At 50.3% G+C, this 26,998-nt stretch overlaps 3 long non-coding RNA genes across 3 annotated transcripts in view; 2 read left to right on the top strand and 1 right to left on the bottom strand.

The window, feature by feature from the left end:
• Window positions 1-3,572: 3,572 nt before the first annotated feature.
• On the bottom strand, window positions 3,573-23,690 carry LOC109288101. The gene is made up of 3 exons (XR_002095063.1): window positions 23,624-23,690; window positions 19,113-19,147; window positions 3,573-3,582 (listed from the first exon to the last, which is right to left on the bottom strand). It is a non-coding gene; the product is annotated as an uncharacterized LOC109288101 (long non-coding RNA).
• On the top strand, window positions 8,141-10,025 carry LOC109288099. The gene is made up of 2 exons (XR_002095062.1): window positions 8,141-8,527; window positions 9,747-10,025. It is a non-coding gene; the product is annotated as an uncharacterized LOC109288099 (long non-coding RNA).
• Window positions 12,727-26,998, top strand: part of LOC109288102 — a 20,719-nt gene continuing 6,447 nt past the window's right edge. Inside the window, exon 1 of the long non-coding RNA XR_002095064.1 lies at window positions 12,727-12,787. This is a non-coding gene — a long non-coding RNA (uncharacterized LOC109288102). The remainder of the gene's footprint in view (window positions 12,788-26,998) is intronic.

Here is a 26,998-nt window from a genome sequence, read left to right on the forward strand (position 1 = left end):
CAGAGTCTAGCCAGACACGCTGCACAAGCCTTTCTTCCCGAGACCTCTGGCGATCTCACGGGTCCAGTCAGGAGGCTGCTTTTGTGCACTTGACTGGGAGGAGAGGCTGAGGGAACTGGGCTGATTGAGTCTGGAGAAGAGAAGACCGGGGGGGATTGAATAGCAGCCTTCACCTCCCTGCAGGGGGGCTGCAAAGAGGATGGAGCTGAGCTGGTCTCAGTGGGGGCAGATGACAGGACAAGGAGCAATGGGCTCAAGCTGCAGCAAGGGAAGTTGAGGTTGGATATTAGGAAAAACTCTCTCCCTAGGAGGCTGGTGAAGCACTAACAGGTTACCCAAAAGAGTGGTGTCATCTCCATCCTTGGAGGCGTTGAAGACCCAACTAGACAAAGCCTTGGCTGGGATGATGTAGTTGGGGCTGGTCCTGCTTGGAGCAGGGGGTTGCACTAGATGTGACCTCCTGAGGTCACTTCAACCTTCATTTTCTATGAACCTATGACATTGTATCTAGGGTTGAGTATTTGACCAGTCAAATAAGGTTTGGTCAATTGACCACTCAAATATCAGTGAAAAGTTGTTGGGGCGGGGGGAATGCCAATGGGTTGAAATAATACACAGAAAAAGCACAAATTTTCCATTCAGAAATGTGTCAAAAAACAATTTAAAAAATCATATTTCTCGCAAGAAAGTTACAAAAAATGATTGTTTGTGTTTTGCTTTGTTTTTGTAAAATTGCTATAATCCTTGACTGGTCAAAAATATGCAGTCAATTGACAATATTTGACCAGAATATCAATTGACTGGCTCACTGACCCTAATTTAAACAATATGGGCAGCAGCAGGACATTGCCCATCATGGCCCCTCTGCTTTACCTGCGGCAGGTCCGGTGTTATATCTTGTAGTTGTGTTAGGGTTGGCTGTGCAGTTTTCTCAGTAGTTTAGACAATGGATTTGTATGGGATGGCCTTGCCTCAGGCATGGGGATGACTTCTGGAGGTATCTTCCCACCCTACTTCTCTATGACGTCTATGAGACTTTCTAGGAGAATCCAAGCCCTCCCTTGTCTTTTGTATTTTAATTGCTGTCTCCTTTTAGTCTGCTTTCTGTCCTTTCACAGCATCTGATGAAGTGAGCACGAAAGCGCGTGCTATCTATCTATCTATCGATCTATCGATCTATGTATCCACATACATAGATACATACATACATATAGCTATACAAACACCTGTGTATATGCCTATACAAATACCATTACATTTATATTTGCATTCATATACACATGCATAAGTATTTACATTCATATTTGCATATGCATATACATATATAGAGATATATATTTAGCTATACATACATATACACACATACGCGCACACAAATATACACACACACACATATTTCAGGGGTGTAGGTTGTAGCTGTGTTGGTCAAAGGACATGGGCAGACAAGGTTCTTTGGGTAAATCTGATATCTTCTATTAGGCCGAGTTGGTCTAATAAAAGATATCAGCTTTACATATATGCTTACATTTATATTGATCTATACCTATACCTACACATAGTTTATAAGGTACACATCTACCCTGCCTTCTGCAAGATTTCAGATTAACACGATGAACTGTGTCTCTATTTCAGTGAAAATGTCTCAGGATGGTGTAGCTGTCTGATGATGAGCAGGCAGCAGAGCATCCTACTGCTTAGCTACTGCGGTGTACCTGTGACTGCAGGGCCCTGGTTTCCTTGTGTGCATTTGTTCCATACACAGGTAAGGTGGGAGGGTTCCTGTGGCTCATTAGTAAAAAAAAAAGTCTTCTGTTTTTTTGGTGAGTTTTCCTGAGCAGCCGCCACTCAGAGCATTAACAGTGGGGACGGGAGAGACCGAACCTCCTTAGCACTGCTAGTGCATTCCCTCGTGCCCTCCCATGCACAGTGATGGTGGTGTCATCCTTGCCACGTGCAAGGTCAGCGTGTCACCGTGTGCAGGGGGGAAGTAGGTTCCCACCTCAGGGAGCTGCAGAAACAGCCTCTCCCTGCAGATCCGGCACCAGGTAAACAACACCTCCGCTAATTGAGCAGGGAGCACTCAGAGGATGCCTGCTGCCTGGAGGATTCGGGCGCTGAGCAGCCATCCGCAATGGCTGAGTGCAGCATTTCTGGAGGAGGGGGATCCTCAGAGGGCAACACCGTCTCCGGGAGGAGTGCGCCAAGCCCAGCGTGCTCTTGCGCATCGTTGACTCGATTTTCAAGCTGGGGAAGATGCCCTGAGAGCACCTGCTCGCAGTGTCCTCACCAACACACCTGGCCTTGGGTGCCCTGAAGCCATCCGTAGTGGCCAGGCCCTTGTGGGTGACTCCTGGCATGGGCCTGTCCCTGGAAACCAGCTTGGGACAGACGTCCTGCATCCCTAAGCAGTCAGCTCGGTGGAGAAAACTTTTATAACCTGGAGCGGGTCCATCCTGGCTGGCGTACAGTGTCTCAGCAGAGGGAGGATATGACAGCCTACTTCATGACCCCACACCCTCCTCCAGTGGGGGGGTAATAATATAATCATTAATATAGTATAATATAATATATTATAATATAATAATATTATCTGCACCCTGGGTAATAACCTCCTGCTGCTACTGGTGGAAGGAGCTGCTCCCCTAGCACGAGTGAGAAAGGACTCTGCATAAATCCCAGCTGGTGTCTCTCGGGGAGGCTCCTTTCCAGGGAAATGAGATGCTGCCCAAGCACCTGGGAATCTGTCCCCTGCTCACATCAGTCGTGGGAGTTCCCAGCATCTCGGGCCAGAAAGGACCGGCACTTAATTGCTGTGAGATGGAGGGGAGGAAGCAGCTGCTGGCCTTCGGATGCAGAAATGTTTCCCACATGTGGGCTGCAGGGTTCCCTCGCCAGCCTCCATTTGCACAGGGGAGCCAAACTTTGCAGCAGGAGCAGATATGAGCTGGCCGTGCACCGCTTGTGCTCTGGCTACTAGGTGGCCTTGAGTGCCTAGGTCGAGACCTCTGGCGGCTTGTTCCCTGTTTGCTGTGATCCTCACTTAACTATGCAGCTGGGTTGCACAGCTCATCTTTCTCACACGCGTGGTGTCTGGGCCTGTGTGCATATGGCACAAGCTGCCCCCGGTCCTCTGTGCCTTTTTTGGCTTCACATCTAAGCCCTATGGCATCTTGAGGCTGCAGTGTTAGTGGCTGAGCCCTCTCAAAGGGAATACATCCTGGGGTGGGGGCTGTTGGGTAATGGACCCTCTTTTGCCTTGTCCCTGCTCTGCTTTGCTGGCAGAATATGTGGATACAGCTTGTCCGGCTCTGCCTGTGCATGCACCAAGGAGAGCAGGCTTGTTCAGAGCTAGCAATGCTCTTTCTTGCTGGCTGGAGCTGGCCCAGGGCATGCTCTCTTCCCCCCACCACCCTGCCTGAAATCCCCTGTTGTCTTGTAGAGCTACCATTTTCCTGACAAGCAAGTCCCCAGCTGCAGCTGGCAGAGCGTCCCATGGAGCCAGTGCTTGGAGGGGAGGGCGCAAGGGGCATTCACACCACCGGTGCCACCCCCCGCTTGGACTTTGGACTCCTTTGCATTTCCCTCCCTGGTACGCTCTCCTCAACTGCAAAAGATGCCCGGTGGTTCCCCTTGCTTTCTTCTCGGGGGACGTCTCCACTGAAAACCCATCAGCTGTCCCGTGGGGCCGTCTGCTGCAAAGGGGTTCAGCTTTTCTCTCTTCAAAATGAAGACTAAGCCTAATCTCACTGAGCCCAGATCTCTTCCAGTCTTTAACGTTTGGATGCTTATCTTGCTGGGATCCTTTGACCCCAGCTGACTTCCTGCCCCTGGGGCAGGGGGGGCTGGACTCGATGATCTTCAAGGTCCCTTCCAGCCCAAACGTCTATGAAATCTATGAAATCTTACGTTTCATGTCTTTCCACCAGCGTAAGCTGTTTGTGGCCCCCGTTGTCTTTTCTGTAGCAAGTGCATGTACAGCACCTAACACACTGAGGCTCCCCCTCCCCATAACCCACAGGTACTAGCAATGCAAATGCAAATCAGATCACAATGCTCCACAATGCAAATCAAATCACCAGAATGGGCTCATTCCTGGCTTGCAGCGGAGTGAGCAAGGATGACCTTGGCTGTCTGATAGCCATAAATCTCTTTGCTTAGGTGAGGGGTCTCAGGGTCATAAATCTCAGAGGGTCTCAGAGTCATAAATCTCTTTGCTTCATAGTCACTGTGTTGTATGTCCTCACAGCAAAAGTATCTGAGGAGCGAGGCCTCCAGCCACCGCTTTGAAGCCACTCAGGAAGTCTGCAGTGGTCCAGGAGAGTGAGCTTGGGTCTCCTGGGTACCACAACGCCCAAAGCATCCTCGTCTCTTGGCCCTACAGACACTGTCACTGAATCAGATGCTGTCAGAGATCCCAGTCTCGATGAGCAATGGAAATAGGATCTCCTAATGGGAAGTGTCAGAAAACCTTAACTGTGGGCATCTCTGGCTTATCTTGTAGCAACTCGCCTGCAATGGGCTTTGTCCCTCGAGCAGCGCAAGGTCCTTGCTTTTGGAGCTCCCTGCCTGCTCCGTTGGCGATGCAGGTTCGCGGGCGCTGGTGCTGGTCTCACCTCACCTCACCCCTTGCCCAGAGCCGTGCATTTTTGGAAAGGCTCTGCCAGCGCGCTCTCACGTCTCCTTCCCCGGGAGCCACCATGAAGCTGTGCTCTGCCGCTCTCCGGGAAGAAAAGTAGGTCATGGTGTCACATAAGGCAGCTGAGCGGTAATCCCGAGCCAGGCGAGCGGAGGAAGACGCTGCCAGATTGGAGATGATAAACGACCAGCTGTGTGGGATAAACAGGGGAGGAAGAGACTTTATCAGGGAGCTCCGGAAAACCTAGTCGCCGCCTGCACAGAAATGTCAGGTGAGAGTGCTCACGCCGGCTCGATCAAGCCAGCCCCGGGCAGCAAAGAGGGCTCCGGGTCTCTCTTTATTGGTGCAAGACTTGGAAGACATAGGTGGCGCAGGTGAAAGCTCCCCCCCACCACCCTTTCCCAAATTTCCTTCTTGTCTCCTTCATTTTCCACCATTAGATGCAAGTAACCAAAGCAGAAAGCACCAGCGATTCATTGAAAAATCAGCTCTTGGCCTTCCAGCATCTTGGGTTGTAAATCGTATTTTCTCTCTCTGATCGTTCAGAGTCTCCTCGTTTATTTGTTTTGGTTTTTTTTTAATTGTTAATTTTGTGCAATGTAAGCATCCCAAAAAATGAGCTTTCCTTCCTGCCCCAGCAGCCTCCAGCTCTCCTGAATCCTCGTGACATAAATCTCAATGGGTCTCTTAAAGTCGGGCTCAAGCCTTGCAATTAGTATTTGAAGCAAGGTTTTGGATACCCCTGGGGTTCAGGGAGAGTGCTGGGATCTTCAGATTTCAGTCAGATGGTTATAAAATTAGCAGCCACTTGCAAAATTGGACTCTAGACCCGGATTTTAACTCCGAGATGCTTGGGGATTTCTTATCCCCTATGGGGGGGGAAGGGTTGCAAACCTGAGGGGCTGGAGCTTGAGTCAAACTGCTGCAAGGAGCATGCAGGCCATTGTCACTGGTGGGTTTGTGCCAGTAAAGGCTGATTTATCCTGAATGTGGCCTGGATCAACAGCCAGTCCTGGAGAGTAAGCAGACAGGGAGGTGAGTGTGCTCCCATGCTTCACCAGCCTAACGTCCCTTCTCCAGCAGCTTGAGGTGGTGCTGGATGATGCTGAAAGCCCCTCAGCTAGGAAGTTGGAGTGTGGTGCTCAAATCCCCTAGGCACTGAAACTAGGGGCTCTTCAGACTGGAGGACTAGAGCATGCTGGAGGCCCCCTTCCTGCAAAGCTGAGGTCTGCTCCGGACCCTGCCCAAGCTCATGCTCTCTGATACTTGGAGGCCTCTTAGGAGACCAAAGCTTGGGCCAAAGTTTGTTCCCAGGAGCTGGATGAGCAATTATTAACCCTTGTGAGATCTCCATGCTGCAGGTCTGGGAGCAGCTTTGAGGGCAGCAGAAGGGCAATGCAGGGGAGCCACGGACCCATCCTCACCGTCCGTGTCTGAGCTGCATGGGGATGGGTCTCGCCAAACCCTAAGGCTCTGACCCCCATGGTCTGAGCACCCCTCTAGCCAGGGCTTTCTCCTGCCTTTGACTTGGCACCAGGGACTTCAAGGGGAGGCTTATGATGTAAGTCTGAAGTCTCAAGAAGAAGGGAAGATGCCAGGTCATGAGCACAAACCAGCTGTGGACACATGGGGTAGACATACTTCCCATCAAAGCAGAGGTTGGAGCCTCCTGAAACTGCCCTTGAGTGTGTTGAGATTGTCTGCAGTATTTTAACAGTCGTAATACATCCCTCATCCTCCAGTCCCTGTGCTGGGAAGGGAAGCATCATGGTATTGAAGTGACTCCTACTCTTCAAAAAGGGAGGGGAGGAAGGTGACAGCAGTTGTACAGGTGAATAGAGCCCAGGTGCCTTTCAAAAGGAGCAACTGGGATGATAGCTAAGCACTAACCTTGCCCAGATGGGTAACCAAAAGGTCTCGAGGTCCTAAAGTCAGATCATCCCTCATTATTTAGAGACTGTAAATCATCTTAGGGCACTTGGCAGGAGTTATCCAGTATAACCATGTCGTTAGAAAAGGTCCTCCCTGTGTTCCTAGAAAAAAAAAGGATTATTAAACCCAAGAGGATGTTAATAATCTGGTCAGTGGTACTTGTACTGTCTGGTTATTTTCTCTTCCTAGGTAGACTAGGTTGAGTTTCATCACCAGAGAGGACTGCAATTCAAAATCAGCTGTGATCTTATTTTTTGTTAATTTCCCCAACTCTGTTGGAAATGGAAATGAGGGTTTTCAACAAGAGCTTCAACCCACCTTTCACTGATATAAGAGTATTCACCCATAGCCAAGTGCCCCACTTATAGTGAACCAGTGCCCTGGATCCAAATTCATCCAGACTGGGGATGCATTCAAAAGCTGGACCTGAATGTCATAGGTTTTACCTTAAACCAGGAGGTGCAGCTAGATCCAGACAGGAGACCTGTCCAGGTGAGGCTTGCATGCTTTGTGCAGGACGTGGGGCATTGTGGATCTCTGTGCTTGTATCCCATCACCTTCACATGCCAAGGCAGGGAGTCCCACCTGCTCCTTCAGTCAAGGGCCATATGGCAGAGCTCATGTCTGGACTAGAGGAAGAAATCCAGTCTTCAAGGGATGGAGACTCACTTTGGGGTCCCTCCAACCCTATGCCCAGGTACTAAGTTGCACGTGGGTAAGTACGAATACCCAACGCGTGTACTGCACCTTCACTCAAAGATCCCAAACAGTACAAAGGCCAGTGTTTTGGTTTTTTAAATTGGCCCTGAAGTTTTAAGGCCAGAAAGGATCATCGTCGTTGTCAAGCCTGACCTCCTGACTCCACCCCGAGGATAAGGTTGCTTTGGGAGGATGGGGGCCTGTTGGCAGCATCACAGGACAGGAAGCATCTGGTGCACCGTGATGTCAACACTCATCAGTGGAGACTGTGAACGGTGAGTAACGGTGACTCTAGCATCAGCACTTCTCAGGCCAGGAAAGGTGATGGGATGCTTGGGCCTTATCTATCTTGCCTCCATGCCATGCACCCAGGAGCTCTGCTGCTGCACACCCTGCTCTCTTCTTCCTGCTCTTGCCAAATCCTGGACAGGCACCTGAACACGCACCACCAACGACACCTGAGGGGGAAGCCATGAGTACACTCTTGGCAGTGATGCTGCCTCGTGTCTTGGGATTTTGCAAGTGTGGGGTGGAAGGACATCTTCCTGGGGGCACTTTCCCCTCGACGGAGGTGGTAAGGACATAAGAAGTGCCAGACTGGGTCAGACCGGGGTCCACATATCTCCAGCAGGGGCAGGGGTGGCTGCCTTAGAGGGAGAGCATTGAACCAGATATCTCTGGAGTGCCGTTACCCTTCCTGGCATGCACTATTATAGGTCTAGAGATGCCAGAGGAAACATCTCCAACCGGTCTGTGCTGTCAGCAGGCCATTGCTGCCTGCAGGGGGTCAGGGCTTTGGTTTTTCCTCACTTCTGGAAGCTGTCTCCTCTGACAATGGCAGTAGGAGAGGAGCAAGATGCCACATATGCCCTGTTCACCCTCCTTTTCAGCATCCTCACCCTGCCACTAGATATGAGCTAGAGGACATGAGTCTGTATACGGCAGCTCTTACGGCCCAAGTGCAAACTGGAGGTACAAATACCTCCCTTCCCTCTGCCGAGTGCGTTCTGCTTCCCCATCAAGCTAGCAAGAGAGCCGAAATTATGAATGGCCTACAGTTTTTCAGGTTATCTCTCTCCGTACGTCGCATCTGAGCTAAATACCAGCCCCGTGGCAAGGCTGCTGAATGACATGTTTGCACTTAGGCAGTGATTCATGAACTGACCCCCAGAGGAAACCATCAGGAACATGCTCCGTCACGCTCCCTCCGGAGGAAAGCTCTTGTTTCTTTTCCTCTTCCCGTGGCACTGCAAGACCTTGGTGAGTTTAAAGAAAGATCAGGCGCAGAATGCACAAATAAGTTAATGAAGGGCGGCTTCTTTTTTAGCATGACAATGCTGGGGGTGAGGGAAACTTTATCTTTCCATCCCTCCCTGCAGCACTGAGGAATTGAGCTTGCCTATATAGTTTAGTGTCTCATGGGTGATTCTGTGGCTTCCCCCAGGTAATTTATTCCAGTGTTTAACAAACCTTGCAGTGAGGAAGCTTTTCCGAGCATCTAACCTAAATGCCCTTTGTTGCAGTTTAAGCCCATTAGGTCTTGCCCTGTCCCTTGTGGGCGGGGGGGACCGTGGGAGTGGAAAAGAAGCTGATAGCTGAAGCGACTGCACAGCTTTGCCATGCTAGCTTAAGCTCAGGTGCTGGCAGTGTTCACTTGAAATAATGTTTTACATTGGCTTTCTGTTGCCTCCTTGGCCTACTTTGGGCTGAGTGAAGATGCCAGAGGCTATCTTCACAGAGAAATAGGCATTGGGTTAGGCAGTAAGGGCCTCATCCTCCACCCATCGATGCTAAGTGCCCTCTAGACACCTTAAAGTTATGCCACTTCGGGTGAGGGTTATCTTTGACCCATGCTACCAAGCTTGAGTTACCTTAACTTTTGGCTGCTCCACTGAGGGGAAGTTGTAGAGGATGGAGGTGGGGAGTGGGTGGGTGTGGCAGCCCCCCACAAGTCTGGACTGGGCCTTCAACGGGCCCTGATCCTACCGGGGAGTTGCTGGGAGGGCTGGTGGGTGAGTGGGAAGTCGCAGGCCCCAGCAGGGGTGTTGTGGGCTGGGTCTAGGCATGCAGGGGCAGTATGGGCTACAGAGAGCAGACAGGCGAAGGGACCTAGCCACCGCTGTCACTCTCTGGGCTGAGCCCAGCCCCTGAAGTGGGACAGGAGCTTTCCTGCAGTTGAGTTGGGAGCCAAGGAGAGCTGGGAAGAGCAAGGGCCTGATCTATACCAGCAGAGAGTGATCCAGGCCAGTGGGGCCTGATCCTGGAGCCCCTATTAGGCACAGACTAGACTTGCCAGCTGCTAGCTGTGCCCTTGCTCCCCAGCCCTCCAATAGCAGGTCAGAGCTGTGCACATTAGGGTATTAACCCTGATATCACTCAACTGCTCACAGCACATGCTAACTTTAACACTGGCTAACATCCATTAGATTTAGCACATGCTAATTGTAATGATGAGTAACAACCCCCTTATGACTTTCAGAGGTGCCAAGCTGTGAAAATCAGGCAACATATTTAAGCAGCTTATTTACGCCCCTGAGGACTCTGGCTTGGAAAATAAACATGAGAGTTTGTAATGAGACAGGGACTGAAGGGAAGTGCTGCCATCCCACCTGACTTCTCATCTCGCTCCTGGATGCCCACCTTCAGGAGGTGGTATTGCCAGGCACCGTGGCAGCTGAACCCTGCTGCCCTATAAGTCCTGTTTCATTAAATGCTTGTGGATTGAATGGAAATGAAATGAAAATGGTGTCTTCTCTTGTATGTTATTTTAAAAAAGCTGCTTTGGAAACCTCCACATCTTGATATACAAAGGGATTTGAACACCCAGTCTGGTCGGGTAGCTGCTTCTGTAGGAACACAGACACATCTCTTATTGGAAGAGAATTGTCTGGCTTCTGAAGCAGCTGAAATCACTCTGGATCATAATTTAGCACAGCCAGATGGAGCGATCAAGTGATTACTGACCCTGTTAGAAGCTGTCACTACTGAGGATAACTTATGATCGCTGAGGCTTATTGCCTTCTTGTAAGGCACTGTGTTGGGAAATGCTGGACTTGGACGAGTCACTGTCTGGGCTAAACAAACAACACTATTGTATTCTTGCTTCCTGGGTTGCAAATTTGTCCCCTCTGCCTGGATCAAAGCACCTTTCAACGCCAGGGACTGCATGAGATCCAAACCCTGGTTGGGATTTGCAGTTTGCAAAGGGTCTTTATATTGGACCAAACATGCTTTGGCATTGGAGTGTTTGGGATGTGGGTTTGGACGTCAAGATTAGAACCCAGCTTGGTTTGAGCCTGATATCTAGATGCACACGGGGCAAAGCCAGTCTTGCAAGTAAGTCCAGCCTTGAGTGACTTATTCCAGTATTTCAATCTGCGCCTGAGAAGCTCAAAGATCTGACTGTGCTTTGGGCTGCTTCCCTTTGCTCCAAACTGCATGCATTTTGCTTCAAATTTGGGTCAGACCTCACCAGTGATGGCAATCTTCCATCTCCCAGCTGGGTTTGCTGCAAATCCTGTAGCAGGGTAAATAGAGGAGGGGGGAAAGGGGCAGCTTTCAAGTGGGGATGTGGCTCGCTGTGATGCACTGGGCCCAGGAAGGCCAGGCAGAGGTCGGGCTATGTGGAACAGCAGCTCCTGGGCATACCTAGTATAGACCTTTCTCATGCAGCAATCACTGCTAGTGAAACAATGCTGACTGATTCTTGTATTCAGACCCCAATTCCAGACTAGAAATCCTGCTTCAGCAGAGTTTGATGGAGCACACCCTGAGAGAAAAGCACCAGGTTGGGTTGACAGCACGGGGCTAGGAAGACCCAAGGCCCAAGCCTGGGAGGGTGAGGCTTGGGTGGCAACACAGGGGCCAGGAGAGTCCAAGGCCCAAGGCCTGGGTAAGAGTGAGGCCTAGTGGGAGGCCAAGAGTGAGGTCCAGGTACATCAACAGACACCTGAGGCCTAAGGCGGGTAAGGCCCAGTGAGGGAGCGGAGTAGTGTGTCAGGGCAAGGGGCCTAATGAGAGGCAAGGAGCCCAGAGTGTATGTGGGAGCAGAGGCCCTGGAGAGGGCCCAGGCATGCCTAAGGACACCTGAGGCTGGGCCAGAGGCCAGGCCAAGGTATGTCCAAGGATGCCTGAGGCCAAGTTTGGGCCAGAGGCTGAGTGTGGCCCAGCAATGCGGCTGGGGGAATTGTCACAAACTGCTGGAAGACCATGTAAAACTCGACATAAGGAAAAACTTCTTTACAATCTAAGTCTCCAGAGTCTGGAACAGACTCCCCTCAGAAGTCAAGGATACCTTTAAGAAACTCTTGGATCTTGCTGGTGTGATCTGACCCCAGATGACTTCCTGCCCCTTTGGGCAGGGGGCTGGACCCCATCATCTCGTGAGGTCCCTTCCAGCCCTAACGTCTATGAAGTCTATGGATGCCATCTGTGAGGCATGGGACACAGTAAAGGGGAGGTTGGAGCCATGTATTATGCCCTTGGCATCAGGGCATTAAATGGGCAGCCTCCCACCTAGAAACAACTATTTCATTACAACCAAGGCATGGCAGGTGAGTCAGGTGGGTGGACAGAAACTCTGAATGGCCTCGTGTCACACACTGTTAACCATCCTTTAGACCGAAGTCACTCTTTGACGTTAACATACTTGCCCTGGGAGTGGGAAAAATCACAGCTGAGGCCTAGTATGATAAAATTAAATAAAAAAGCCTTGGGGTTAGCACATCTAGCTTGGACTAATCATGCGTGAAACTTCTGCCACTCTGCTTTGGGGCTGGCTTAGAGCAGCAGTGCTGAGCGCATGGGGAGCAGGTATACCCATTGCTCTCACTGTGTCTTTCTGTGCCTGGCAGGATGGCAGCCAGGAGGAGGGGCAAGACACAAGATTTCTCCAACATTAAGGAATCGCTATGGTACATATTTGAAATGCAGAGCAGCACCTGGAGCCTGCAGCGAGTCAGTGGCTGGGAGGAGGCTGGTTGTGTGGGAATCCTGAAATGAGGGTCAAGCTGAGACGCAGGATTTGTTTGGTGCTTTATTTTGCTCATGGTCCTTTCTTACACAAATGCTTTGGGGACATGGTTTTGCAGTTCCTTGTACCTGCTGAGCAGTGTGAATTGAGCAAAGGGACCAGCCACAGGGCTGATACTATCCCACTGACCTTGGGCAAGCCACTTACTTAGTCTCTCTCTCTTCCAGGTCCTCCAGCTGGAGAAAGAAATGTATTGACTTCTACTTCATATACCCATGTTACATGTACTCACAAGCCCTATGGCCTCTTGGAGGTGAGAAGCTGTCTCCTCCCAGCTGTTGGGGATGGGGAAGAAAATTGGGAACAGAACTGCTTCTTCTGTCAAAGTGGGTTGCCCAGAGCTCTGGGCAGACAAGGGCAAGGTGCTTCCCTGCCTCTTTCTACTGATGCTTGGTTGAAAGTCCAGGATGAACATCTTTTGCATAGGCAACTAAATAATTGGGAAAGTTGTCCTTTGCAAGCTTTTGGGTACAAACACCCTTCTTCAGGTGCAGGGAGAGTCTCTTTTGCATAGGCTTTCTACCCAGAATTCCTTTGTTGCCACTTGAGAGTCACAGAAACCTGGATACAAGGATGGGAATGGTTGGGCAGTGGAAGTGAATAGTATAGAGAAAGGAGAATGTGGTTCCTGCTATGTGATTAGAGCTAAGGAACAAAACATCTCCTTAAAGGTTTTAGGTACGTGCGTCATTTTTTGGTGGGATTCATCGGTGGAAGTCGACTCAGAGACAGCTTCCTGATGGAACGAGATATGGGAAGGGATACCGAGAGAACTGAGTGGATTTGAGTGAGTCTCCTCCTCCTGTCTACCCCCCTAAAGCAGTGATTCTCAGGGTGCTGAGCATCCTGGGGTGCCTGGACAGCCCTTCAAGGTTGCCATGTAATGTTAGCTTTGGTAGGTTGGGATTTATGTTGTGAATCAGACCTTTGGAGAATTCAAATAGCAATCCATAGCCACGGCCCTTCTGTGTTCTTTGCAACAAAAATCCTGTCAATGATTTTTCTGTAGTCAAAAAAAGAGATAAAGCTAAAAGCTGCTGCTTTCCAAGGGTGCCTTGAGTCTACATGTGTCTAAAAAGGTTGGGTCCACTGGCCTAAAGGAAGCTGGTGTCGTTCTGGGGAAAGGAGGGTGCACAAGGCCACACTTGCTAAGGACGTGGATGTCGGCCTTGTGGATATTAGCACCTGACACTGTGCTACCCACTCCCCCCAAACCACGAGTGCAGTCTAGTGTGTGGGGAAGGAGAAGGCGATGTGGTAGAGGGAGTTTTCACCAGCAGATGGAGAACTGAGTTAAAAGAGTGACTGCCAACATGACCACAGGGGAGTGCTGCCTTCATTATTTCTAGAAATGGATCTTCGCTGCGTTTTCCAGAGCTGACGCTGTGTTTTGCCTTGTCCTTGGTTGTTACGCAGCGTCTGTGCTGACAAGCAGGAAACTGCTGCTGAACAAGGGGGAAAAAAATAACAATGTTGGAAATTCAGGGAGCTGGTACTGCTTGTTAGTTAAGAGGGACCCCCGTGTATTTGAACCAGGTCTTGGTGGCTACCAAAAGCACCTGACAGAGGGGTTGGCAAACAGGGAGTGACTCTAGCAGGCTCTCCCAGGAGCACTGGGCACCTCTCCCAGTCTTGTTGGATGGTAAGACAGCATTTGTTGCTGGTGCCTGAGAGGGAAGCCTGCTGGGTACTGGACTGCTGGGATGATACAAGCACAGCCCTCTGCTCTGCATGCTATTTAGAGCCTGTTTTCCCTGTCGCCCACAATCACAACCACAGCTGTTTGCTTGTTTAAAGGAGGCCGTTGCAAACTCTTCAGGAAGGCTGTATTTCCTTGGCTGCCACTTGCTATAAGTATTGAAATGTATTCCTTCACCAGCTCAGAGCATCTCATGATGCATTAACAAACCATCTAATCTGTAAGGGGTATTCCCACGCAAGCAAACATGGGGACAGACCAAGGAGTGGCTTGGGCAGAAGGCTGTCAGGAGCCCGAGGGCTGCATTTAATGTCTTACATTGAGCTGATCACCTCTGGGCATCTTTGGTACCCGGACTATGCAGAGCCTGCAGATGCCTGTGGGTGGGGAGGGGGACCCCACAAGGCCTGCCTGCCTGGATCCTGGTGCAGGTTGGGAGATGCTGTTTCCACATCAGAGATGACTGTGTTAAAGGGGGGCGGCTTTGGGGTAGCATACCGCTTCACCTGCCATGAACTCCTTGCCCATATGGTAGACTTTCCTGAACCAGAGCTTCAGCACACAGTGGCAGAGCATATTCCAGTTCAGGAAAGTACGTATGCATGTGCTCGATGTTGCACATGCCAGTAGGGTTAGAGCCCATATGTCGGGGTTGTTGGGGGCATTTGTAAGCTTGGGGGTCAGCTGAGAGCACCATCCTCCAGGGCCTGAGTCACAGAGGAGGAAGAAGCCAAATGGGGGAGTTTGCTGTGACCCTGGAGCTTGTTTCCTTGCACTGTTATGTTCTTGTATCCACACAGATCTTCCTAGAGCAACATGCACCGATGGCTGGGCCTTTCAGAGCACCATATGTTATCCCAGCTTCTCTGCTCAGGGCTTCCTAACCTCATCTGATACCTCTGCCTCTCAGTCCTGCCTCTGGCTTCTCATCCATAGCTCAACACTGGGCATCAGAGCTTGCTCCCCACCTCCCTTGTCTGAGTAAGGAGGTATTTCATTTTGAAGGGCTTCTACTTTATTTTTCCAGGAACCGTATGGTTGCCCAGCCCTATAGAAAGGAGGGTGGACAGTTTGGGGACAGCTCTCTGCAGCAGCAGGACTTTCTTTCTGGTGCCTGGCACGTTAACCAGGATGACTCTGGGCTCCTGCCTGCCTGGGGTTCCCTGCTCGGTTTGGCCCCATGACTCGCATTTCTCCCTCTTGTAACCTGTTGGTCACCTGTGTGGCTGGTTATTCCCTCACCTGCATGTATGTATTTGGGCAGCATGGGCTTTTCATGTCATCACTGGCCAGCAGGCCAGACCGGTGGCTTATGGAAAGGGGTTTAAAGAGCAGGCACAACCCACCCCTAGTTCAGGCTGACGAGACGGGTAGGACGTATGACACAGGGCAGGTTTAAAATGAATGCATGGAAGTTGGAGGGTGTGGGTAGCACAAGTGGGGCTTCCCTCGCAGGCAGTTCATGCAAGGTTCTCGCATGCTGAGACGGTGCCATGTCCCTGCTGTGAGCCCGGGGGCTAGAGGGAGGGAGGATCAGCTGCAGAGATGGTTTCCCCAGATGTTGTAGAAAGCCACGTGTCATCTTAAATGGAGTAACCGATGTGCCCACGGAGCTCCTCAGGATGCAGAGCAGCAATGGGGACCTCCGGTCCCTTGATCTGTTTTAACTCTCTGACCTTACTTAAATTCTCCGAGTTCTCTGCAAACTAAGATTAATTGAATGGCCTTAGCCATTTCGTGAGAGTGCCCGCTGCAGTGACCTTACAGATTACAACTGACGAGAGCAGGAGGAATATTAATTTTAGTTTCTACGGAGGCAGCTTTACATAAATGTATTGGAGAGACATCTTGTTCTCTGCGGTGAGGGCCCTGTCCGTGCACTGAATAATATACCCTGCTATTTCCAATACTCACGGCGGCTTGATTTGAAATATTAATTTAGACACTGAATAGGGAACCTTTTCAACGTCTAAAGAACCACACGGAGCTAATGTGCACAATACAATGTTCCTGCTCACCTTTACAAAATGCTAAAGTCCTTGTTGAAAGAGCAGGCTGCAGCTTGTGGCTTATTTCCCAGTTGTTTCAGCAAAGGGGTTACTGGGAAGCAAGGAGGCTGGGGCAGCGGGGCTGAACTTGGACCCAAGAGACATGGATTGGATTCTTCTCTCTGCTACAGATGACTCAGGTGATCTTGGGCAAGTCCCTTACTAATCCTTCCTTTGTCTTACTTGCTCAGGGCAGGGGCACGAGAGATGTTCACACCAATGCAACTTGCATCGGTGTTGTACTCTGAGGTTGATTCTCCTGGGTCCTAGAGTGGACAGAAGTCCTGGGTAGTTGCAAGTAGGTTGCAGAGAAACAGGTAATAGCCAATTTGCCTTGAGCAAACTGCCATCTGGGGATCAGCTGCTGACACATAACACATATGCTGGTGTAGATGTTTTCCTAGGTATCTCTGCACTAGATGGGGGACTATATTGTGTGCCTGCTCCTTTTCAAACCTCATTTTCACACCTTGTTTCAAATCCAAATACAGCAAAGGGTATTCGTTGGTGCACGTCCTGCTGCATGTGCTCATGCCCTTAGCTTGTAGACTCTTTGGGGAAAGGCTTGCTAGGGATTTCTACAGTGCCTAATGCAGTGGGGCCCTAATCTGGATCACTATGGCAAATGTCACTAATAATACCAAGCCACTGTACCTGTTGTCATGGACCCACACAAGATGGCATTTTGTAATTAAGCTCCTATATGGACTAGCTGACAGGCATGCACTGAGCACCCTCTCTTTTTAAAAAAGCCTGCAGCTGAATGCATGCCGCTGAACCCGGCTGCTGTCCTAGGGAAAGCAGACTCCTATTTATGTGGGTGACATGGGCTGTCCTTGCACGGTGATTTCACAGGCTCTCAGCTCTGCCTTCTGTCACCAAAGTTATCGAAGCTTATGGCTTCAGGTCATTTCTGTATGGGGGTGAAGGAGGGATTATTTTCTTTAACAGTGAACTGATAATTTCCTAGTGAACATCCCTGTTATTGGTACCCAGTCACCCCTTGGGCAACTGCTTCCCTAGCCTTCCTCTTCCTCATCCCAAAAGACCTTTGGACTACATTTCAGGGACAGGGCCCAAGGCTTCCTGGGTGTCTGCCCAACCCCTGGGACAACAGGGACTCTGATTTCATTCGAGACCTCTCAACACGACTGTCATGCACCTAGAAATTTGTGCTGCTTCCCGTTAGCTGAGTCCTAAATGTTTCTCCTGGATATAAGTGCATTGCAGACATGCAGTTCCCCTGCCCCAGTTGCAACCATTGCTTGATTTCTCAGCTGGAGTAGCAATGACAGGTGCAATCATTTCCCTGTGGAGACGCATCTGATCTCTTGGCTCTCTGGTGGGGGATTTATTATGAGAGGCAATGAGTATGGAAGGTCACACTTCATTATTCTTACTTGTATTTGCTTTGTAAATAGGGAACCTAATACGCTCAGGATTTGTTTGATGCAATTCAGAGATCAGCCCTAGCACATTTGCTCTGATGCACTTAGTGAAGGCACGTCCGAGTTCGGCAGAGACTGATGAAATCCAAATGCAGCGTGATTTAAAAGCAAAGCTAGGGGAGCGGAGCAGAAAAGGCACAGGTGTGGCTGGAGCACTCACTGCCACCAAATGATGGTTGCTGGTCCATCACTGGATATCGGGAGGGGGCTGGGAAGGAGGGAGGTGCTAGGTTTAATTCTGGCCAGCTGAAGTCCATCTATGCTTTGACTTTCCTCTGCTTCAGGGAAGTAGGAATACGGCCCGTGCCCCCATGGGAAGGAGGTTCAGTGTTTTGGAAAGGCAGGTGGGTTTTTAAATCTCTGTTTGATGGGTCAAAATCTCAGGGGGGAGGTCAGGGAATGAAATGAAAGGAGGGAGAGTGCTTGTTGGACAAGGAGAGGTAGCTTGGTACAGGGTGAGGTGCCTAGTGTCAACGATGCTGGAGCAGCCCCTTTGCTGGCGTAAGTTCAGACACCCGAGCCTCGGGGCTGATCTGTGCAGAAGTGCTTTGAGGCATGTGTTGATCATCACAGAGCCCCGACCTTGGAAGTCATGGGGGCCAGCCCACTCCTAGAGATGGCAACCGCCTTGTTTGATCCCCGTCTTCAACTGAGCAAGATCTGTCTTGAAACTATGGCATGTTTTTGCCCCCACTCCTCCTCCTGGGAGGCTGCTCCAGAGTCTTCCCTCCCCTGAGCATCAGCAATGTGCTTCTAATTTCCAGCCTGAATTTATCCAGTTTGTCCCCATCAGATTTCATGCCAGTGTTGGCCTTTAGTTCAATGCTTCTTTCCCTGCCAGTATATCTGCAGAGAGCAATCCTATCCACCCTCAACCTTTTGCTTTCTGAGGCTAAAACAAACTCCTTTCAATCCCTGGTGTAATCTGAGCATCCAGGTAGCCTGTCCTGGCCTCAGTTAATCTTTCCCTAGCTTCATAGTAGGTCTGACCCATCCTAGGATCCCATTTTCCCTTTTTGTGGTTGCATTACACTGGTGCTCCAGAGTTATCCTGTGATTGAGTCCCCCGCTTCACCCAGTTTTTCTTCTCTGGTTTTATTTCTGGCTGGTGAGCTGCCAGTTAAAAGCAGAAAATCATCCCTAAGGTTATGGCCTTGTACTTCCTGCTACTGAGCATCATCCCGTTTCCATCTTTCCCGTTCGCAAGGTTAGCCATGTCTTCTCATATGCTCCAAGACCCCCTTAGCATTGACTGTGCCTCCTAATAGCAGCTGATTGTGTCAGCACGCTCCTATTTTTGGCACCATGGTCACCATGAAAGTATGAAATAAGATCGGGCCAAGGCTGATCTGTGAGGAAGCTTCCTCCAGCCTGAGAGTCTCCTTGTCAATGCAACCATTGCCATTGTGCCCTTAGCCGGTTCCTCCCCTACTTCACACTTCCCATCCTAATCCCCATCTTCTCTAGCTGAGCTGATAAGTTCCCATGTAGTACTAAGACAGGTGGCACATTGAGGTCTGCTTGGATGAGATCTACTGTGGTTCCTCTCTTTAAAATATCACTTACTTGATCAAAGGGAGTTACTGGGTCAGTTCGGTGCGATATGCTTTTGGTGGACCAATAGAAATCATAGAAAAGGAGGGTTGAAGGGAGCTCAGGAAGTCACATCTAGTTCAAACCCCTGCTCCAAGCCCTAGCTACATCATCCCAGACAAGGCTGTGTCTACCCGGGTCTTCAAAACCTTCAAGGATGGAGACTTCACCACCTCTGTGGGTAACCTGTCCCTGTGCTTCACCACCTTCCTAGTGAGAGAGTTTTTCCTGATATCCAACCTCAACTTCCCTAGCTGCAGCTTGAGCCCATTGCTCCTTGTCCTGTCATCTGCCCCCACTGAGACCAGTCCAGCTCCATCCTCTTTGCAGCCCCCCGGCAGGGAGGTGAAGGCTGCTATTCAATCCCCCTCAGTTTTCTCTTCTGCAGACTCAGTCAGCCCAGTTCCCTCAGCCTCTCCTCACCAGTCCTGTCCCCCAGCTCACAACCATTTTTCTTGCCCTCCACTGGGCTCTCTGCAACCTGTCCACATCCTTTCTGTAGTGGGGGGGCCCACAGCTGGACACAGGACTCCAGATGTGGCCTCCCCAGTGCTGAATAGAGGGGAGGAATCGCTGCCCTCAATCCACTGGCCACGCGGCTACCAATGCAGCCCAGGACACTGGTCTCCTTCTTGGCACCGAGGGGACACTGCTGGCTCCTGTTCAGCTTCTTGCCCCCTGTCCCCTCAGGTCCTTTTCTGCAGAGCTGCTGCCCAGCCTGCCCCCCCCCAGCCTGCACCGGTGCAGGGGATCGCTCCCTCCTCAGTGCAGGGCTTTGCACTTGTCTTTGTTGAACCGCATGAGATTTCTTTTGGCCCAAACCTCCAATGTGTCCAGGTCTCTCTGAATCCTAGCTCGATCCTCCAGCATATCTACTACTCCCCCCAGCTTGGGGTCATCTGCAAACTCACTGAGAGTGCATCCATCCCATCTTCCAGGTTGTTGAGGAAGATGTTGAACAAAACCGGCCCCAGGACCGACCCTGGGGACACTCCACTTGGTACCAGCTGCCAACTAGACACTGAGTCATTGACTGCTACGCTCTGAGCCTGACAAGCCAGCCAGTTTTTTATCCATGGTCTATGCAGTCCATGTTGCATTTTATCCTGTTTACCTCTGTGTCTTTAGTCTTTCCTTCATGATTTTTAAAGCTTACCCTGGAGGTCATAGGGACTGTAGCTATAAACAGCCATTGTCTGTGGCATGGGATCAGCTGGGCCAGGATGTATCCTCCTGCTCCATTTTGCTGGTGTTTACAGACATCACTGGCTTGGCTTCAGGGACCAAATCCTGCCCCCAAAACCAACTTGGGGTACCCCACAGGGATGCTCTGCTGGCAGATGCATACCACAGGAGTCTTGCTGTAGAGTCTCATGGCATGTGTATCCCATTGCTGTGCCCCTACGCATTGATAACGATTGAAAAGTTGACAATATTTTTATGGCAGCACAAGTGTGACACCTATTTGCTGCCTGCACCTGCCCAGATCACCTTTCTCCCATTCTTAAATGGTCTGTGCTGTGACGTCCTGTGCCAATCCTTGTGTTGTTGCAGGATGAAATCGCTCTCGTCACTCAGATTGAGCCATTTTTGCACCTTTTGCTTTAAAGGACTTCCAAGCTTCCTCTCCCTTCATGTCATCAAACAGATGCAATGATGGCACACCTGTGGAGCCCAAACCCTCAGCTTCAAAAACAGATCTCTGCCACTTGAACTAACAGCGGTCTCTGTTTGCTATCAGCAGGAGTATCCTTAAATTTCCTCTTGGTCCACTTGCTAGGAGGCAGCATCCCCGCTTGGACACAGGCCCAGAGTGACTAGATCCTACCAAGGGAAAAAATGCATCCCTTTGGGTCTTTTCAGGATGAGAGGCATATTGGTACTCAAGACTGAATCAGGTACAAAGGGGCTGGTGAGATGGGTGCCTGGCGTATCTGCCATTTCATAGCCAGATTGACCCGAAAAGCTCCCCCATCTAGTAGATAAATCCATTGCCTAAAGTGACTGCCTCAGAGAGCTGAGCCTCAAGGACCATCATCCAGCAGCTCTTGCAGATGAATCAAAGGGGAGATTTCCCTTCCCACCCTTGGCTCCATCATCAAGGAGTTGTACTGAGCTCATTTTGATGGGAGGACTTTTTGCATCACTCCTTGACCTTCCCCTCTGCGTTTCCAGAACAGGTTTATCACCTTCAGTAGTGGATGATCCCAAAGTAGAGCCCATTGCTCCTTGTCCTGTCATCCGCCCCCACGGAGAACACGAGGGGCTGAAGAGCAACCTCGGGCTCCAGCCCGAGCACGACTCGGGTGGGATGCTGCTTGGTAGAAGGGGTGCTGGGATAATAACTCGAGTGGTGATGCTGCCCTTAGGCAGATGGGAGATGTTTCCTAAGTAGTTTGACTTCCACAGCTTTGCAACCACTTGGGAAGGTGCAGGGCTGAGCCCGTGTGCGGACTCGTTGAGTTCGAGTCAGAGCAGGGGGCTGGTGTCCGGCCAGAAAGCGGGTCTATCTTTGGAGACGGGATGGAGTGAGGTAGGGGCATGACTCTGTAAACGGAGAACTGTTGCTTTGCAGAGGGGAGGATTTCTATAATGCATGCACTTCAAGAAGGGGTGAGAACGAGGTGGTGCGGGGAGAGCGCTGTGCACAGCACCAGAGACCCCTTCCCAGAAAGAAATGGCGACAGCAACAACCGATGCCATACTTACGGTGGAAATGCTCCTCCTTGACCCTTGCAGTGATCAGCGCCTTTTGCCTTGATGCCTCTTTGAAATATATTTACTGGCTGAGTCTTTTTGAGGCTTAATTCTCAGCAGGACCAAGTTGAGTTTGCTGCCACAATACAGTTCCTGCTGGGCTTTTGACAGGGCGTCAATAATGCTGACATAACACAAGGAAATGTGCGATAAAATAAGGAGCCTTCTTTCTCTGGCCTTTCTGATTTATGAAACTGCTGGAAATCATAACTCCACTGCAGATTGTGTGTGTGTGTGTGTGTGTGTGTGTGTGTGTATGCATGTATATTTTGTTATTCCTTCAAACTGTACTGGATGTTCTTCCCGTATTAATTTGGGGGTTACAAAATGTTCTAGGCAAAACATCAGTAAGGGCAATAAAAATTGTAATGCGGAGTTGGGCTGAAATAAAACCACAGCGCTCTTCTATCTGGCTTCATAAGGACTCGAGTGAAATGGGCACAGCTGTGTGGGCCAGTGGTCAGTGCAGGCGTGTTTGTCATTTTGAGTTGCATCCAGCTCTTCCCTTCCATGCTGAGTCACTTTAAACACACCCATTAATGCCTTTGACCTCAGTTTGTCTCTCTGCAAATTGGGTTGGCATGCCTGGCTAGCCAGCCTGTCCGGGAAGCTTGCTTCTGGAGTTTCACATGCCAAAATATTGCAGTTCTTAAGATTGTAGCACCATGACGTGGTTAGTTAGACAAACCTTCCTTGTCGCTCTTGCACGGAGGACTGTCGAGGTGGCATTGCTCAAGGTGGCAAATGCGGACCCCACCCAGGCCGTTGTGCAGGATGGCTGTGCTCCAGACCACCATCTGTTTCCAAGGGAGGAAGAATGGTTCTCCTGGTCGGCAGGTGATGCTAGGTTTAAATTGACCCTCTTGACACGGGGACCTGTTACAGCGCTGCAGAGGTGCACCAAAACCAGGCAGTGAAATGGAGCAAGCTGGCGACGTATGCTGCAAAGCAGAGCATACATTGGTGATGCTCATCTAGGTCCACTTGCCAGCACATCAAAGATCAAGCTGTCCAGACTCACCCCAGAAGGATGCCCTAGGCTGTCTCATGGCTGGTGGGAAACAGGCTGCTGTGGATGAGTAGATACCTCCTTAGCCTCCCTATCTATTCTCCCCTGTATAAAACTGGGTAACTGCCCCCTCCTTGCCTTGCAGGGGTGTTGGGGGAAGGCAAAGGTACTGCAGATTGCCGGCATCTGCGCAATGCACAGTGAGAGCTACAAGCATCGATTCAGCCGTCGATTCGAGGCTGGTGGAGGTTTCTCATGCAGAGCGGCTTTGAAGTGCAATGTGCTCTGCATCTGGGGAGTCCGCATGAGCAAGGCCACCTGGCGCTGCATTCATTTCACCAGTGCTTCGTTGGCTCATCACCTCCCCGAATCTCGCCAGTCCTTTAGATGGTGGTGTGGGAGCTGAACTCTCTCCAAAAACCCGGGGCTCTTGAGCCTTACCCTGGACCATCATGAGCACATGGGTTTTTGCCCATTGACTGGCAGGCTTTGAACACAGCTGCAACAAATTGCTTTTCATGCTGTGTTGCTGCATAGGCCTGGAAGAAATTGAGATTCTCTCCTTGCATCCCACTTTGGTGATATAATGTCCAGCCAGCAACTTGTCCGGCCTGGCGGTGCACTGTGCAGAATAGCTACTGGCTTCCCCTGCCTAGGGCATCTGGAGAATCAGCATCGCCTTTACAGCCAGGATTTGCCTACCACAGCAGCCGTGCACTCTGATCTAGCTCCTCATCAAAGAACCATAGAAAATGAGAGTTGGGAGGGACCTCGGGAGGTGACATCTGGTCTAACCCCCTGCTCCAAGCAGGACCAGCCCCAGCTACATCATCCCAGCCAAGTTTTGTCATGAAAAAATGTGGACAAATTGGAGAGAGTCCAGTGGAGGGCAACAAAAATGGTTGTGGGGCTGGGGGACAGGACTGGTGAGGAGAGGCTTAGGGAAATGGGCTGATTCAGTCTGCAGAAGAGAAGACTGAGGGGATTGAATAGCAGCCTTCACCTCCCTGCAGGGGGGCTGCAAAGACAATGGAGCTGGACTGGTCTCAGTGGGGCAGATGACAGAAGGAGCAATAGGCTCAAATTGCAGCAAGGGAAGTTGAAGTTGGATATTAGGAAGAACTTTCTCTCTAGGAGGGTGGTGAAGCACTGGAACAGGTTACTTGGAGAGGTGATGCAGTCTCCATCCTTGAAGGTTTTGAAGACCCAGGTAGACAAAGCCTTGTCTGGGATGATGCAGCTGGGGCTGGTCCTGCTTGGAGCAGGGGTTTGGACTAGATGTGACCTGAGATCCCTTCCACCCTCATTGTCTGTGAGTCTATAATTATCTCACAACCTGCCTTCACCCCACATCCGATGTGGTCTCAGGCAAACAAACAAATTAGTGCCTGGCAAGGCAGATTCTGGGAGCCGGTACAAATGTCATTGCCACAAGGATGGTGATGAGGATGATTATGGAAGACAGCATATGCCTCTGGAATGATCTTCACAATTCACAGGCCAGCAGAGAAACCCATTTGCTGCCTCTCAAAATATGCAACCCAGAGAGTCTTCCTGGTGCTCTCTCCTTTGTGCATTTTCGTGCTCTCGGTCCCCAGGGCCCATTTTGAAATTGTTCTAATTTTTCAAAGCGGTGGGAAAAAATGAAATAATTCTGTTGGAAATGGCATTGATTTGTCTGTGAAGTCATTACAGCTGTTTCTCTGTTGGAGGAGGAAAAAAGAGGAAATCCTGATTTTATTGCAATAAAAAAAAAAGGGGGGGGGGAGTTTGACATATTAAGAATGCAATGCAGTTTGGAAGCAGTTCTGAAAGGAGCTTTAATGTTATGTGCGTGACAAGGCGCAACAGCAATAATAATAACAAAGTTAAGAATATTTTCTGTCTTTCAGATTTGCAGTTTGGTCTGTGGCAATAATTATAACTGCATATCGGTGCGGGATAATTTATTTGATGCAGTGGGTTGTGTTTGACAGCCTGAACTTATCAGCTTCAAGTCTTTTAAAGGAAGACCCTGCAGAATATATAATGCAGGTATTCAGATAATAATAATAATAAAATGAAAAATACCCTCCTGAACTCTGTTCCATTAAATATGAAAATTAAAATGACTTAACAAAACACTTTTCTGTGCCTCTCTTTTACCAACAAACAAAAGCTCCAGTGTACAGCCTGAAATTGCTCATCAAGGGAAGAGACCAGGCAAGGATTTTGTAAATGGCTTTTTTTTTTCTGAATAAAGCAATTAGTGCTGAAGGGAACGTGTCATCTCCTGCGCATTGCTAAGGTAGAACAGCCATTGTGCTCCTTGGCACTCCATCAACTGCTCCTTGTGCATAGCTATTGGAGAGAGTGCATTTATACCTCCTGTCGATGTCTGATGTGAGGAAGAGGTTTCTTAAACAACCAGACAACGGTCTATTATGTGCATTAGCTTTATTATGTTTTTTGAAAGTGTCTCAGCCTTGGAGGATTGAAGGTAGCTAATACTACGTCACATTTGCGGGGTGCCGGCCCATTGCGATGTCTCGGGGGCTGGACAGTCCAGCAAAGGCGGGTGCCCATCTGGTTTCAGCCCTTCCATTTAGCCTTATTGCTGCATGTTGCAGCTTTTTGCACAACCTGAGTTAGCCAGGTGACTGTGGGCTGCTGGGGAGATGAATGCCTTGAGATGAACTACCTCTGCTGGGTGCGTTTGGTCCCATGGGGTTCGGAGACTGGGTTGAAGGCAGGGCAGAGGGATGACCCATCCCTTTCCAGAGACCTGTAGGGCAGCCTCTTTTCACGTCCGTGGCTGTTGTGGTTGGCACGAAGGTGTGTGTGGGGGTGGGGGTGGATATATGGCATGTTGCAGACCCCGAGGGCCCATCCTCACCCAACCCATAACCTATGTGCCTATGTGGCTGTCATCACCGTGTTATCGGGGCACCTGGGAACTGTCGCAGGGTTCAGGAAGCTGTGCCAAGCAGGAGGGAGATGGAGCAGATCTGGACCAATGTCCATGGTGACACCTGCTCTAACACGGTGCCTCTGGGCCTTGAGGAGCAGGTGCTTGGGGGATGTCACAAGGACCCGAAATTTGGTGATGACAAAGAAGGACTAGCTGTGCTGCTTTGACAACCCTGGAGGGGGGATGTCTCTCCTCTCCAGCTGATCATCCCAGCACTACACAGCAGTTATCAGGCTGTTTGCTTCTCCCTGACCTCATTGCGAATCCCACCCTGGAAGGCTGTGCTTTGAGGCATCTCTGCATCATTTCTTCCTTGAGAAATCATTGCTGTGAGGGCCCATGCCTGCAGAGAAGTCCAGCGTAACTCCAGCAGCATCCTTGCAAAGCGGCTTGGATCCACCTTGGCCGCACGTCCTGGCAAGGAGGGAGCACCCATGGCAATGGCCAGTGTAACAGGAGGGAATTGGTCCCTTTCTTCTGTGTGTCACCCCCCTCCCCATCTCTGCAGTCTGCAAAGATGCCTCTTCTGGGAACTGAACCAAGAGGATTAGGATCAAGAAAGGCCTGTAAGAAAGCAGCTGCATGATGGTGGTGGTCGGTTATGCTTGCATTGCCCGCTGACCCACGGAGCCTGTTAAAACCCAGGGCAAGGGGTCGGACCTGACGATCTGTTTAGGTCCCTTCTGACCCTAAGTACTATGAACCGATGAAAACAGCAGCTGCCACCACTTCATCTTCAGGCTGTTCAGACTCATGGACTTATCTCCAGAGCATCCTCAGTTTCCACCCAGGGCTGGGCAAGACGGCACCTTGCACCATCTTCTACGTGACAAGTTTCTCAGCACCTGCTGCCAAACAACTTGCTGAATCCTAAAGCAACAGGGCTGGAAGGGATCTCCGGAGGTCATCTAGTCCAACCCCTGCCTGAGGCAAGATCAGCCATCTCCAGTCCCCACCAAAAGACTGATTTCCCTGGATTATCTGGGGGTTTGCAGTCCCGAGATGTCTGCAGCACTGGGCATCAGGACTGGAAGTGGCTTCTGTGCTCCACCTTGCTAACAAGCCTGAACCCCAGCATGGAGGGGACCTCCTTCATCCTTATAGTTTCTTCCAATGCAAGCTTATCTGTTTGACTACAGCTGGGATGGCTGACAAAAAGGCCAGCTGATTTCATTTTCTATTAATGATTTTTTTT

Source organism: Gavialis gangeticus, unplaced genomic scaffold (genome assembly GCF_001723915.1).
Source record: "Gavialis gangeticus isolate Ggan-Ray unplaced genomic scaffold, GavGan_comp1, whole genome shotgun sequence".
In the NCBI taxonomy this organism is placed as follows: Eukaryota; Metazoa; Chordata; order Crocodylia; family Gavialidae; genus Gavialis; species Gavialis gangeticus.